The sequence below is a fragment of the Euprymna scolopes genome, chromosome 28 (assembly GCF_053919585.1).
Source record: "Euprymna scolopes isolate OS-2025 chromosome 28, ASM5391958v1, whole genome shotgun sequence".
Classification (NCBI taxonomy): domain Eukaryota; kingdom Metazoa; phylum Mollusca; class Cephalopoda; order Sepiida; family Sepiolidae; genus Euprymna; species Euprymna scolopes.
The window spans coordinates 98179438-98194444 of record NC_136509.1 but is presented as its reverse complement, the minus strand read 5'-3'; the positions used below and the strand labels follow the sequence as shown (position 1 = coordinate 98194444).

Genomic DNA, 15007 nt, shown 5'->3' with positions numbered 1-15007 from the left:
ATCCAAAAACTTAATGTATCCAACAGCGAGCACACCGCCATTTGTCTTTTTCACATATACCGATAAAGACTGTATGCTATATATATATATATATATATATATATATATATATATATATATATATATATATATATATATATATTCATAATGGTGCCCGGAAAACTCGTCCCGAGAAAACTCGTCTCCGGAAAACCCGTACCCGGAAAACTCGTATCCGGAAAACTCGTACCAGGAAAACCACCCCTTTTTGCTAGGTAGGAAAACTGGTCCCTTATTGAATAAATATCGATTGAAAACACATTTTATTACCGCTCTTGAAAGAGATATTGTTTTTAAAAGAGACTATGCACCCCCATAATATTTAAAAAAAATATTTTAAACTCTTGCTTAAAAAAAAATAAATTTGATCACGGAGTCAAGATACGAAAAACGAAACCAAATATTTATGAAAAAAAAAAACACGCCATTTAAAATTTTTTTTGTGTCATTACGAAACAAAAATGAAGAAAGAAAACACGTATTATCAAAGAAAGCAATTATTTTATTTAGAAGAATTAATTCAGTTTAAATAATTCCTGTGTTATTACAAAAAAGAAAACACGGTCTTATGTAATTTTGGTACCGCGCTGAAATAACGTTATTATTTCGAAAGCTAGTGGGGAGGGTATCGTTTAAAAGTCATTTCGGGGGCACTTGTGCAGTACTTAAAAATATACAAATTTATTTTCTTTTGGAGACTCGTTTTAAAACTGTATCTACCTCAGTATTTTCTTTAATTTTCGGACATTTTTTTGTTCAAAATTATTTACTAAGTAATGTCGAGTGCGACATTACTTGTTATTTCTTTTTAACTAAATAAACTCTTTAAAATAAGTTTAAATACCAAAAACTTACAAAGCTAGGTAGAAAACGAAAACTTAGAAAATCAATTTAATTTTTTTAAACAATAAACATGTAAAAATATTTTTAAAAATATTATGGGATATGCATTATAACCTAAAAATATACGAATTTATTTTCTTTTGGAGGGGGGCACGTTTTAAAACTATATCTACCTTAATATTTTCTTTAATTTTCTATTTTTGAGCAATTATCCTCCTAAGACGTGATCCTCTTATGTCGGACATATTTTCTTCATAAGTAACACTCAACATTACTTTTTTTTTTTTTTTAACTAAAAAAACTTTTTAAAATAAGTTGAAAGACCAAAAACTTTCAAAGTTAGGTAGAAAACGGAAACTTAGAAAAATTAATTGAATTTTTTTAAAACAACAGTAAATAAGTAAAAATATTTTTAAAAATATTATGGGATGTGTATTCTCTTTTAAAGACAATATCTTCTTCAAGAACGGTCATAAAATGTGTTTTCAATCGATATTTATTCATAATGGACCAGTTTTCCTACCTAGTAAAAGGGGACGAGTTTTCCGGGGTCGAGTTTTCCGGGTACGGGTTTTCCGGAGACGAGTTTTCCGGAGACGAGTTTTCCGGAGACGAGTTTTCCGGGGGCAAGTTTTCCTAAATTCATATATATATATATATATATATATATATATATATATATATATATATATTGATAACTCTTTGGTATCTATGCGTATAGTAAAACAAACCCGAATTGCTTTTTTTCTGTGTCGGTATTTTGCTTTTCATGGACGAAATTTGAAGATTTTCAATTTTGTTATATTTAACCATCATAATATTAACCATCATAATATTAACCATCATTCAACTCTCAATCTATCCATCTCGTTATCTTTTATCTTCGATCGCAGAACGTACCCACATTTTTTTTTCAAACAGACGAACTTTTGGCCTGAATATAAAACATGGCGCCACAAAATAAAATGATAAAATAACTAAAGCTATTAATCCTACCATAAACCTCTGATATTTATTCATGCGATTCTAAACGTCACATTGTGAAATTGAATCTTTATGATCGATGACCTTCATAAAAGTCCCGAGTTTTGTTGTTTGCTTTTCATGAATTTTTGCCTAGAAGGGCTCAGCCGTGTACCTTTAGTTATTCAAAAAAAAAAAAAAACAAAAAAAAAATCATTGGAAATTATAGTAATTTGATGATTATATTATAACCATAATTAAAAAATATATAGAAAAATTTTGATGTATCTCCTTGTCATGAAAAAAAAAATATCATATTCCAAAAATCTTAGTCAAGTAGTTTTTCTTTAATAAGAAAATTCAATTTTATAAGTAAGCAAAGTTCGTGTGTATCGCTTCGCCATTTTAACAATTCATCGTTTGTTATTACCCGTTAATAACCTCTCCATAAATATATATATATATATATATATATATATATATATATATATATCAAAATTGACCTTACGATGTGCTATTAATCGCTAAAAATCGTAACAAAAATGATTTTCTATTATAAAAAACTATTTGATTAATATGTGATTTTTGGAATATGACAATTTCGTTCCCTTACGGATACATACATAATAAAGATTTCTGTATTTAAAAAAAAAATTAAGTTGAATTCTGGACAACAACTTGTAATGTATAGTTTCTCATTCAAAATGGCGGACGATTATGACGTCAATTAATCGTTTTAAATTTTAAAGGTCTATATTTCGTTATGTTTCGTTATGATTTGTTATAATTCGGTATATTGCGGATTTATTTATAAAAAAAACACTGCTTTTATCTCTACTGTTACATAAAAGGAACTTTGTGTGTGTGTGTGCGTGTATGTGTTGTTGTTGTTGTTGTTGTTGTGTGTGTGTGTGTGTGCGTGTAACTCATATGGATTCAACAACGGCTGAGCCGATTTTTATTAAACTTCACACGAGATACTTTATGTGTCTCTCGGTGTTCTGAGGTTTTTTTTATCGGAATGTCTTCGATAAGTATCGATAATCGGTAATTGAAATAATCCGATGAAAGAAGGAACAGGTGATTTTGACCAAAGTTAACGCCTTACACAGCCTAACATCACAAGTGCATTTGAGAAGTTCTATTACCATGCAAGCCGAAATATCCAACATATAAAATCAACAGTAGGTTCTTTGATAAGACAGGGGTGCGTTCGAAATAAATGAAATGTTTCTGTTTTTTTTTTTTTTTTTTTTTTTTTGCACAGTGATCATCACTTATCAAGGCCCGGAAGCCACTCAGGGATAAGGGTTATTGCAAGTACATTTATAGCACAACAGAATCATGATGCTTGGCTTTTTAGTTTTCAACTTTAATTCAAGCCATTTTAACAGCACAAGCAGTAAATAAAATCAACAGAAGGTTCTTTGATCTGATAAAGGTGTGTTCAAAATGAATGTTTCTGTTTTGAGCACAATTGAAGCATGATACTTCACATTTGCATTTTCAACTTTAATTCATAACATCCGTTACCAAGACAAAGCTTATTTCCTTTGACATTTATCAGAAACTCTACTAAACACCGATTTCCATGATTCTTGAAACGCTCGCTGCATTTTACTTTATTGTGTTATAGCTGTAAAAAAAATGTAATTTTCTGTTATCAATGAAAAAAAGTTTTAATTCTGTTTGAAAAAACAGTTTCAACAGAAAATACTGCACATATTGTTCATTATTAGTGAGTTCTCTATGTTTCAGCAAAAAAAAAAAAAAAAATCTCAACAGTTGCAAGATAGAAAATATAACTATTTTTACTCCATCATGTCAAAATTCTTTCTATGTAAACCCACTGCAGCAAAAAATGGCCTCATTTCACAGCACAAGGCTTTAGCAAGTATATGTCTATGCCTTGCTTCAAGTCCATAGACTGATTGGCAGGCTTCAGATGTTAATTTTACGGCCCTTTCCACACTTTGTGAATGTGCAGGCAAATCCGGTAACTCTTGCTTTCTGCCGCTCGTTAATAATTCCCGAAGTTCATCATTAGATAATTCTTCAGTAAATGTTGGCTCTGAAACTCCACTTTGGAGAAGGTCTATCAAATGTGTCCAATGTGCAGCCTCAAAATTTATCTTCGAAAAATTTTTAAACGCTTTTTCACTGGTTCACCATTCCTGAAAAATAAAATGGAAATCAATTTATTTAATCGACTTGAACAAATGAACACTTTTATTTTTCTTATAATGAAATTAAAATACTAATTAATAAAGAACATATAAATCGATGTATACAATTCGATCAGCTTTGGATGAATGTTTACTTGCCTAATAACTAAAATTTTATTGACTTTTGATCTCATTTCCAGTTCATCTGATTTTAATATTGAGAACAAAATATTCACTGGCAAAAAGGGCAAAAACATTAAATTGAATACTTTTAATGCAATTCCTTAAATTTTTGGAGGCTGCTATTTTATCTGCTGGATCATTTTAAAAATATATAATTGCTAGTTCTGAAATTTATTATATATTTTAATTTATAATCAGCTAACTGCATATACCTCTGCTATAAATCTAACCAGGTTGTGCATTTTATTGGTTAGTTCTGAGGGATTAATTTTTCTGGTTCATAAAGACATTAATCTGATGTCCAAAGTAAGCCATCTTAACTGATTTAAAGGTCCGATACTCCATGCTGCGTACTTGAAATCTACACAGCATACTCTAAAAGTAGTCTTTGGCCCTCAGTGAGATCAGTTTTCTGTTAGACTAGAGTACATACTATCTAGAGGATTACTTATTAATAAAAGTCAACTGGAGGCAAATTATGGTAATTGCTGCCACACAATTTTCCGAGTGGACCAGTGAATGACGTTGTGCTTCGTGCAGTTCCATCAATGGATTTAAATGATGTCTTAAAAGGAAGTTCATTCTGGTGTACCTATTTACTATGCCTCCCCACGGGACAGAGTTAGACACCAGGGTCGTTTTTTAACGTGGAGAAAAGGTACAAAAATAAAAATTGTCTCAGTCGTGAAGGATTTCTCCTCCACCGAAAGAGAACAAGAAATAGAAGTGCAGCATCTGAAGAACAGATGGTATTTATTTGCTCCCCCACCGAGCAAATTAGGCACAAGGCCGATTTTTAATGTGAGGAGTGAAGGGAGGGGGAAGGGAAAAAGGGGACCAGCTCCCGAGAGGTGGGAAATGGGAGCTGGTTAAAGGTCAGCTATGTGGGGTTGCCCCCACATCTGGTCTTTGCTTGCAGTATCTGCCGGAACAGATGGTATTTATTTGCTCCCCCACCGAGCAAATTAGGCACAAGGCCGATTTTTAATGTGAGGAGTGAAGGGAGGGGGAAGGGAAAAAGGGGACCAGCTCCCGAGAGGTGGGAAATGGGAGCTGGTTAATGGTCAGGCATGTGGGGTTGCTCCCACATCTGGTCTTTGCTAGTCATAGCTAGTCATAGCTTGCAGCATCTGCCGGAACAGATGGTGTTTATTTGCTCCCCCACTGAGCAAATTAGGCACAAGGCCGTTTTTAATGTGAGGTAAAAACCAGCTCCCCTTAAAGTAGGCAAAAAGGGGGCACTCTGGTTACCAAAAATAATAATTGTCCCAGTATAGAGGGTTTCCCCTCCATTGACTGGTACAAATTATCTTAAGTGCAGCATCTGCCGGAACAGATACTACACTTTGATCTTGTCCCGATATTGTAGTCAGCTGGAAAGCAGGCACATAGAAGACAGTTCCACAGGCGTGCAGTTCTAAGAAAGAAGCTTTGTTCATCTACACTGTTATGTTGTTGTCAAACATGGATAACTTCATCTGCTAGAACAGTACTAGTTGCTCCAACAGTAGGTATCACTCTATTCTTTTCCTTAATTTAAATTTGCTAACATACAAAATGCAAAACTTTTAATTATTTTATATTTGTAATAAGCTCCGATTAAAACACATGTAAAATGTAAACAACCCCGATGCGTCGGTGTAAATAAAAAAAATTACCGGGTAAAAAGAAGCCCCGATTTATTAGTTGTTCAATTTATTTTAAATTAAATATTTTGCAGTGTTTCATTTTTTGCCAGTGCTCGTTTAGTTTTCTGAAAACAATATAGATATAACAAACAAACGAAAAATGTTATTGATTATGTTTTCTTCATATTTTTTCTTAAAAAAAAAACAGGTTAATATGACAGGACTATTTTTTTATTTAACACCGGCGTGAAGTCAGGGTAATCATGAAGAAAGAGAGAGCCTGTTTCCTCTGTTTGCCTATAGGTGGCGTTAATGTCTGTCCACCCAGTTACGGAAGCACAAAATGTATATAATGGCACCGTTGAAATAAAAATAAATGTTTTTGTTATATTTTAATTTTAAACATGTTTTTTTTTGTTTTTTTACAAACATATTTAAGTTTTTTGTTTTTTTCAAACATACTTACGTTTTTTTTTTTTTGTTTTTGCAAACATTTACGTTTTGTTGCTGGTTTATTTTCAAACATTTACGTTTTTTTTTTTTGTTTTAATTTTAATTTTTTTTTTTTTTTTGCAAGCATAAATTAAATGTTTTTGCTATATTTTTCTTTTAAACATATTTATGGGTACAACCGTTTTTCCGCGAGTATTTTTTACGTTCTTATAATAACAAAATCAACGTTTTTTCTTTTATCATTTTTTTATGGACCCCACCCCTTTTTTCTTAATTTTTTTTATTTTACCTTTTCCGCGAGTATTTATATATATATTTGAAAAAGGATATTGTAAAACCTGAATCTTACTTGAAACTACTATCAAAAAATAGCGCGGTACAATAAGTGCATAAGCAAACTTTTCTAAAAGAAAAATATTTCAAAAATATTTAGTTTATGCCTGCAAAAAAAAAAAAAAAAAAAAACGTAAATGTTTGAAAAAATAAAACTTAAATATGTTTGCAAAAACAAAAAAAAAAACGTAAATATGTTTGAAAAAAAACAAAAACAAACAAACTTAAATATGTTTGCAAAAAAAAAAAACAAAAAAAAACATGTTTAAAATTAAACATTTATTTTTATTTCAACGGTGCCTGGCACCGTCGGTGCCATTATATACATTTTGTGCTTCCGTAACTGGGTGGACAGACATTAACGCCACCTTTAGTCAAACGGAGGAAACAGGCTCTCTCTTTCTTCACGATTACCGAAGTCAGCATATTGAATTTTTTCAATAAGACGGAGTTAGACACCAGGGTCGTTTTTTTTAATGTGGAGAAAAGGAACAAAAATAAAAATTGTCTCAATCGTGAAGGATTTATCCTCCATTTACAGAGAGAACAAGAAATTGAACTGTAGCATCTGGAGAATAGATACTACACTTTGATCTTCACCCGAAGGCCAAGAAGTTATAAAACAACTTTCTCTGCATAGACACAGTCATAATTCCAAAATCGGCCTACCCTATTATACGTTAATCCGTTCATCGAAATAAACGCCAGTAAACTCAGGCCTAACAACAAACCGTTAAGCTTAACAAAAATGGAAACGGTCATTACTGTTTCTAAATCCCTTGTTATTTTTTATAGTCGGTCAATGGACATTCGCTAGCTTTCTTTATGTGCATCCTGTTGGTCAACCTAATTTCTACACACCTGACTAACTCGGTCAAGAATGTCACTAATGTAGACGCCGGCGTCGGCTAAACAGAAAGGAGATGTTAGACAAACACTGTTAAAACTCATCCCCACCATCAAGCAGTGGCGTTTTGGAGCCATAGCCCGCTCCCATGCGAACCTGTTACAAAAAAAAAAAAAAAAAAAGAAAACAAATACAGTAACCCCCCCCCCCATCACCACCTTCTCAAGTATTTTTTAATTGCAAATTTCTGCTCCCATTATTCGGAAAGATCGCAAGGGTAAAGGTCAAACCGCTCTAGAATTTAATCACAGTAGGTTGACCAACAGGATGCACATAAAGAAAGCTAGCGAATGTCCATTGACCGACTATAAAAATTAAGCCCGCAGGTGAATCCGATGCTTTTATCCGGTCCGCGAGTGTCCGCGAGTTAAATAACGTATAGGTTTGAAAGATAAATGTTCCTATTTGCTTGCCTCGCCACGAGGGCAGAGTTTTTTTTTTTGTTTTTTTTTTTATCTCCCACAATGAGAAAATGTGACGCAAGGTCAGAAAAGTGGGATTTGAAAAGCCAGCGCTCATGAGGAAGAGCATGCTGACCGAAGTCACTTTTTAATATAAAGAAAAATGTAGATCTCCCAAAAATATGGGACTCTGGGTTGAAAAAAAAATTGCTCTAGTTTAGAAGGGCTCCTCTTTCAATGAGCAAGGACAAATAAAATAAATAAAGTGTAGTCTCCGAACAGATAACCCACTTTGACTTTATCTAAAAGGATATGTTAATGAGAGTCTTGACTGGATGACGAACACCAGGAGAGGATTAGAATGACCTGCGGAATGGAGAGGACAGCTCAACAGGTATTTGTTGAAGTTGGACTTGAAGACAACCATGTTGTAGTCTGCACGAAAGCAATCTCTTGGTAATGTTTTCCATAGGCAGGAAGTTCTTGGAAATAAACTCTGTTCATGGAAATTTCGTTTGGTTTTATGTACACAGAAGAAGAAAGATAAGTCCCTATGAATACGCAGTTTTCATACCTCGTTATAATACAGCTTCCTATTCTGGTAGCATCTCATGTATTGAGAGTTGACGGTGACTAAATGGTTAATGAGACGGACTGACATTATTTCGGTTGATGTAACCTCCGGCCTTCTTCAGGTGCATCTTGTCGAATTCTGAAATCTATACGGAATTTCGAACATCTGAAATCTGTACGGGACATCTGAAATATGTACGGAATTTCCACGTGGTTAGACTACTCCGTTAATTTTAACCGGATAGAAGTCGTAAGTAATTCATAATTGTATTTTTAGTATCGCCCGCACCAAGGATTGAACCTTCAATCAACAGAACAATATAATTTAGATATTTAGCACTTTTATCCGTTGCTCCATGAGTCCTTGCGATATAATTCTTGTAATCTGTAGATTGTCCTGGACCATAAGCCCCTTCTTTGGTAAGGTGAGATATGATCTGCCTCTGTCCTAGGAGGTGCCTCGGACCAGGCATCATCTCCTCCTTCGGGATGGAGGTTGTCTTATTGTCGGTCGTTTGAGACGCATCTATCGGTTAATGTCGATGAGTTCGTTTGTGCTCTTTCAAAGTGTCCCTTCCCTCTCCAGGTCACTGGGTTCCCTCCACAGGTCAAATTGTCTGGCTAAAGTGGGAAGCGGATAAATAGTGCTCGTTTACTTTCCTCCCCACGAGAGCAGAATAAAACACAAGGTCGATTTTTAATGTTGAGAAATCCAATTTCTTAAAAGCAGTACTCTAGATTGAAATTGTTTAATTTGACTCAGTCTAGAAGGATTTCTCGTTTACTGATCGAAAACAGAAAATATTAAGTGTAGTATCAAAACAGATACTACACTTTGCACCTCGCTAAAAGGCGCAACAAAGACTTCATTGGATCTATTCGTGCACACTGACTTTATGAGATTCAAAGAAATGGAATTGATTTTTTTCACACTTTGTCATCCCCGGGGTGCTTCCACATTTCACGGTTTTCGTGACGACTTGCCCATTTCTATTTATAAACGTCTTTGTTCAATCAACCTGTTATTTTTTAACAATAGCCTGCCAGATGTATGGATCAGGAATTTGCAGGTGGGATTTGTGTGTGATGGTTAGAGTTAGATTGGGGGGAGTGGCGGGAATGTTCGGAAGGAATTTGTGTATGCTCGTGCGTGTGTGTGTGTGTGTGTGTGTGTGTGTGTGTGTGTGTTTGTTCGTTTTTTTTTCTACAGGAACTTGTTTAGGTTAGACTTGAAAATGGCCATGTTATAGTCAGCTAGGAAGCAGACCCGCGGTGTGGTGTTCCATAGATGGACAGTAGGCACCGCCAAAACTGGGGGGGGGGGGCAGGTAAGTACTTTTTGACGGACCGTCTTTTTAAAAATCTACCAAAAATGAGGTAATTATCCAATCAATAAGAAATTTTCAGCGATTATTAAGAGAAGAATGAACTTTATAACAGTGTACTAATTTTCATAAACGATATTTATATGAAACCCGTACCCAGAAAACTCGACCCCGGAAAACTCGTCCCCTTTTGCTAGGTAGGAAAACTGGTCCCTTATTGAATAAATATCGATGGAAAACATTTTATGACCGTTCTTGAAGAAGATATTGTCTTTAAAAGAGACTATGCACCCCCGTAATATTTAAAAAAAATATTTTTAACTCTTGCTTAAAAAAAAATAAACTTGATCACGGAGTTAAGATACGAAAAACGAAACCAAATATTTATTAAAAAAAATACTCTAGTTTTAACACTTTTTGTGTCATTACGAAACAAAAATAAAGAAAGAAAACACGTATTATCATTCTACTTTGAAGAATCGATACAAAAAAAAAATTGATAAATATTGTGCCCTTTGTGTTAAAAATATCATCATTTTTTCGATCCCATTTGAAAACGTTGGCCGCCTTTCGGCTACGGTGGACCAAACGCGCTGAATTTTTTTTATTCTGCTTTAAATTGCCCCCCCCCATTTTGGGGAGCCTGACCCCCACACACATACACATTAAAAACCAAACTCATACAAATGGTCACCCATCTGGTACTGGCCAGCCTCAGCGTTAATAATACACTGAAATTTTCGTCACTGAAAAATAAGTATTTTTATGCTTGTTTGGTCTTCCATAGTTTTTTTTTATCAAGTACAAATGTAAACATTGTTTAAATCAACGCAAAGTAACTGATGGCCTATATGAATAAGTTGAAATCCAGGTACTTATATTATAATATTTTTGCATATTCTCATAGAAAATCACCCGGGTTTGTTTTACTGCACACATAGATTCGAAAAAGTTGTCACAAAACAAATATAGAACAAATAAATGTTGTTAAAGGCAAGATAAGTTACTTTTCTACCCAACTAGATAAGTTTTAGTGTTTATATTTAATGTAACATGTTTATTCAGCTCGAAAAGCATACAGTGTTTACCGATGTATTGGAAAATTTAAAATGGCAGCCGACTCTCTCTTTGAGGCGGCAAGTTTGGGAAAATGTGTTATAAATAAAAAACCAGACAAAATACTGTTAGAAACTCGCTCAATATAGGTTACCATGACATAGGCTGACATATATTCGGCGGGTTTTTAACAGTATTTGGATTGGTTTTTTATTTATAACTCATTTTCCCAAACTTACCGTCTCCGAGAGAGAGAGTCAGTCGCTATTCAATTAAAGTACTTGTAAAACATGCAAAGGGAGGAATACAGCATTGCGACGATAAAACAGGGGTTGGAACTTGGCTGATTAGATGAGACTGTTTATAATTTGTCTAAAAGAGAGAGAGACTAGTGATAACTGCACCAGTCCTGATATGGCAACAATACTCCATGCATGGACGAATTGTGACCTTATAAAAATCGAGGAAACTAGCAGGCCGCCTGGCGTTGCCCGGTCGTAAAATGCGCATAAATATTATATTTTAATTAATGTAGAATTCTTATTTATAAAACACAATAATGCCGTAAGTATTTTTGGTTGGTTGGTTGTTTTTGTTTTACGGCATATCAACCCTTTTCGGGTTATTTAATGCCGAATCCAAAGATTTTGAAGAAATTTTTTTTTTTTAATAGAATATATTTGTTGTTTTCACATCGATTTCTATTTAACCCATAGTTGGGACCCTAACAGGTACTACCACTCTGGGTCAGAGTGGACCTGAGAGCAACGGTAATTAAAGGGTTACTCCACACTCCCCAAAGCCCACAAGCTGGGGCCTCACCACTGGATATAGTTTAAGGTCATATCCAAGACCGCCGTAAGTATTAAACGTAACATTAATTTCATTTAAAATTGTTTTTTTAAATGAAAAAAAAAAAAAAACTGAGACATGTGCATGCGAGTATTATACTTTTTCTAAACAGTTCTCTTCTTGAAAGTAAAAAAAAAAAAAAAATCGAGATCGAAACCAAAACCTAAAGGCAGTGATTCAAGTACGATAACCATTAAGCCAGCTTCAGACAATCTTTAATCAGTGTTTTCAAACCTACTTATTCTTAACATAAAAAATTTGTCATGAGAACTATTTACGCATGCGCATTCATGAATCACTTAGCAAACAGATAAAAATCCGACGACCCTCACGTACTAATTTTTCAATTTTGACCCCTTAGCAGTTCTTTTTCCGAGTGAAAACCATTGGAAAATTTTTCCACATATCTGAATACCCTATATACCAAATTTCAAGTCTGTAGATAAAAAATTCGTTGAGTATATAGGTTAAGAAGTGTTCTCATACACACATTCTCACTTTTCTAGATTTATAGATGGACTATCTGGTGTGACTGATTTTCTAGCACGATAAAGGGAGATCACCTTCCTTGCAGTCGCCTTGATAATGTATTTGTGTATGCGCATGTGTTATTTACAAGAGAGTATTATTTATCAAGGCCTAAGTGCCACTCGAGGATAAGGGATTATGAGTGTCAGGTGACCGTTGTGTCAACACCGAGATGATCAATAGTTGTGAAAACTGGTCGGATTTTATTATTTGATAGGACACCTAAATAAAAACTTGTTTACATTGAACTTGAAAACAGTCATGTTGTAGTTAGCTGGAAAGTAGTTCAGCGGTATAGAATTTCACAGGTGGGCAGGTCTTTGTTGACGGAATTTGTGTTTAGTTTTACGCACAGACAGAAAGTAGGGTAATTTTTTTAGCAGTGGTTGTAACTAGACGAGTGTTGTTGTAAATGTTTTGGAGGGGGGATCATAGACTGATTTTTAGTTAAACACTCGTCATGAAAACAATGATTGAACAGAGATAGACTCGCAACGTCTCTTCTGTGGGAAAGAAGTTGCAAGGCGAAGGGAGGGGGTGGTGAAGAAAAGAACTACTAGATTTCGAAGTCGGTTTTGAACTCTGTCAACGCCGGGAAGGTTGCTGTGAGCACCTCCTCTCCAGATGTGATTAAAGTGACATAGTTTTTTGTTTTTTTTAATTTTTGGAGTGATTTTAAAAACTTATTTGAATTTTATTTATTTATTTATTTATTTTAGATTTTACCTACGTAAGGAAGCAGCCAATATTTGTTTACATTGGATTTGAATACGACCATGTTGTAGTAAGCTGGGAACTGTGGTTTTCTTTATTTTAGCCCATTTAGTTCTTAGGATCTTCACAGATGAATATGCTTTTAAATTAGATCTACTATTCGAAGAAATTGAGAACTGGAAGGTGACGATGGCTAAGTGGTTAATGACACCAACTCGTTACCTGCATGAACCGGGTTCGAATCCAGTTTGTTTCTGCAGAATGGCTTTAACTCTGGATGTTGGCAACTTTCACGTGAACATTCCTGTAACATCTTTTAAAAAAATAATTCTGACTAGAAAGGTATCAGGGAAACCAATGCCAACAATTGGATCGTCTGATTCATATGAAATGAATGAATATTCTCTTGTCCCTGCAATAATCATCGTTCGTTGTTAGCTCCTTACAGCAACTGATTTTACAACCCTAACACACTCTCTGTCCGAGGGCCGGGCCGCATCCGTCGCTATCCTGGTTCACTGGAGCATACTTGTGATGTACTTCTGGCCGTGTTCGTCGCCCCCAGTTCACAGGACCATAGATGCAACCCAGTAGGGCTACAATCTTACTTGTCTAGTGGTGGACCCCTCAAGGGTAACCAGACTCTCACTGGTCACTGGAAAATATCTTTCTACTGCTCAGGGCACGCGAAATGTGCATGACCCTAAGTCTGTGTGGCAACATTGTCGATTTCGGTCGTCACTCTGGCTTCGTGCTGGATCCAGTCCATCTCTTTCATCATCTGGCGCCAGGGCATACCTGAAATAAACTGCATCTTCATTCAGGCCGGCAATCGAGAAAGAAAGAAAAACTGTGGGACATTTTTATATAACGAAACAAAATAATTATTCATAAATCGTTTTACACTTGTTTAAAGTCGAGTTCTTTGATCCGAGCTTCATGATGCAGGTTGCATAACAAGTTCCTCTAATTAATTTCCCAGCTAAGAACAAGAGCTTTTCAACTTAGCTATTATGAGGGTTTCTCCTCCCCCCACCCTAGGCGGGGCGAGAGCGATGTGGACGTCTCGATGCCAGTCAGTAAAAAAAGGGCTCTAACTCTAAAAAGCCAATCGTTTTTATCAAATCAGAAATTCCCCTTCCACCTTTCTGGAGTTATTCTTTCTTTCCTTTCCCTTTCTCTCTTTCTCTTCGTTCCCTATTAATTTGTACTCCCTTTTTCTTCTTTTGAATTTCCTCCCTCTCTCTGTTTCCCTAATTTCTCCTCCTCCTCTCGGCTTCATCTATACCACTTTTTAACCCTCATTGCACTGAGGTGTTAACTTATCTTGTAATTAGGAGTTATTAGTCACCCCAGATCGAACAATGCTTGACGGCGACCCCTCACCACAATTCTTCATCTCGCTCAAAAAAGATTTTAAAAACAACCTCTCCGTTGTTGATAGATGTCAATTCTCGTTTGTCTTTCTCTTAAAAACCCCACCCCGGCACTGATGTGATAAGCGATAACTATTTATTTCCCGTTGAAATATTTTATTTCTTCTGGACATTTTTCATAAACATCTGTTTTTCCTTGACCAAGTGTCAGCCTGCTCCCTAACCATACCTCATCCTCTCCCATCTTCTCTTCCTCTATTTGAAAAGCATGATCATCTGGTGTCGCCAGGGATCTAGTCATAATTTCATGCCTTGTCTGAAGCGATTTTCTATATAAAAAAATACGTGCCGTACGTATTTTTATATGACGATAAATTGATTAACATTGAAAAAATCGATTATTTACAAAGTTTTGAACTTATTTAAACGCTAAAACTCGACAATTATTACAAAAAAAAATGTTTGCTTCATCTCGGATATCATTGGTAAAGTACAAAGTGTTTCAAAAGTCTTGGACACATTTCAAGTCACCATATCTGCTTAATTAGCAATGATAGTAAGATAAAGTTGGTGTCATTTTAAAGCTCAAAAAGAAAGAAATCAATAACTTTACAAAAAAAATTAATGCATTTAGCATTAAGGTTTTTATAAGGTTATTGACTTTTTTC

General features: G+C 34.9%; 1 long non-coding RNA gene across 1 annotated transcript in view; it reads right to left on the bottom strand.

Annotated features, from left to right (window-relative positions):
• Positions 1-1593: 1593 nt before the first annotated feature.
• The window catches only part of LOC145249746 (uncharacterized), a 91603-nt gene continuing 78189 nt past the window's right edge, over positions 1594-15007 (bottom strand). The window contains exon 3 of the long non-coding RNA XR_013863573.1: positions 1594-4019. This is a non-coding gene — a long non-coding RNA (uncharacterized LOC145249746). The remainder of the gene's footprint in view (positions 4020-15007) is intronic.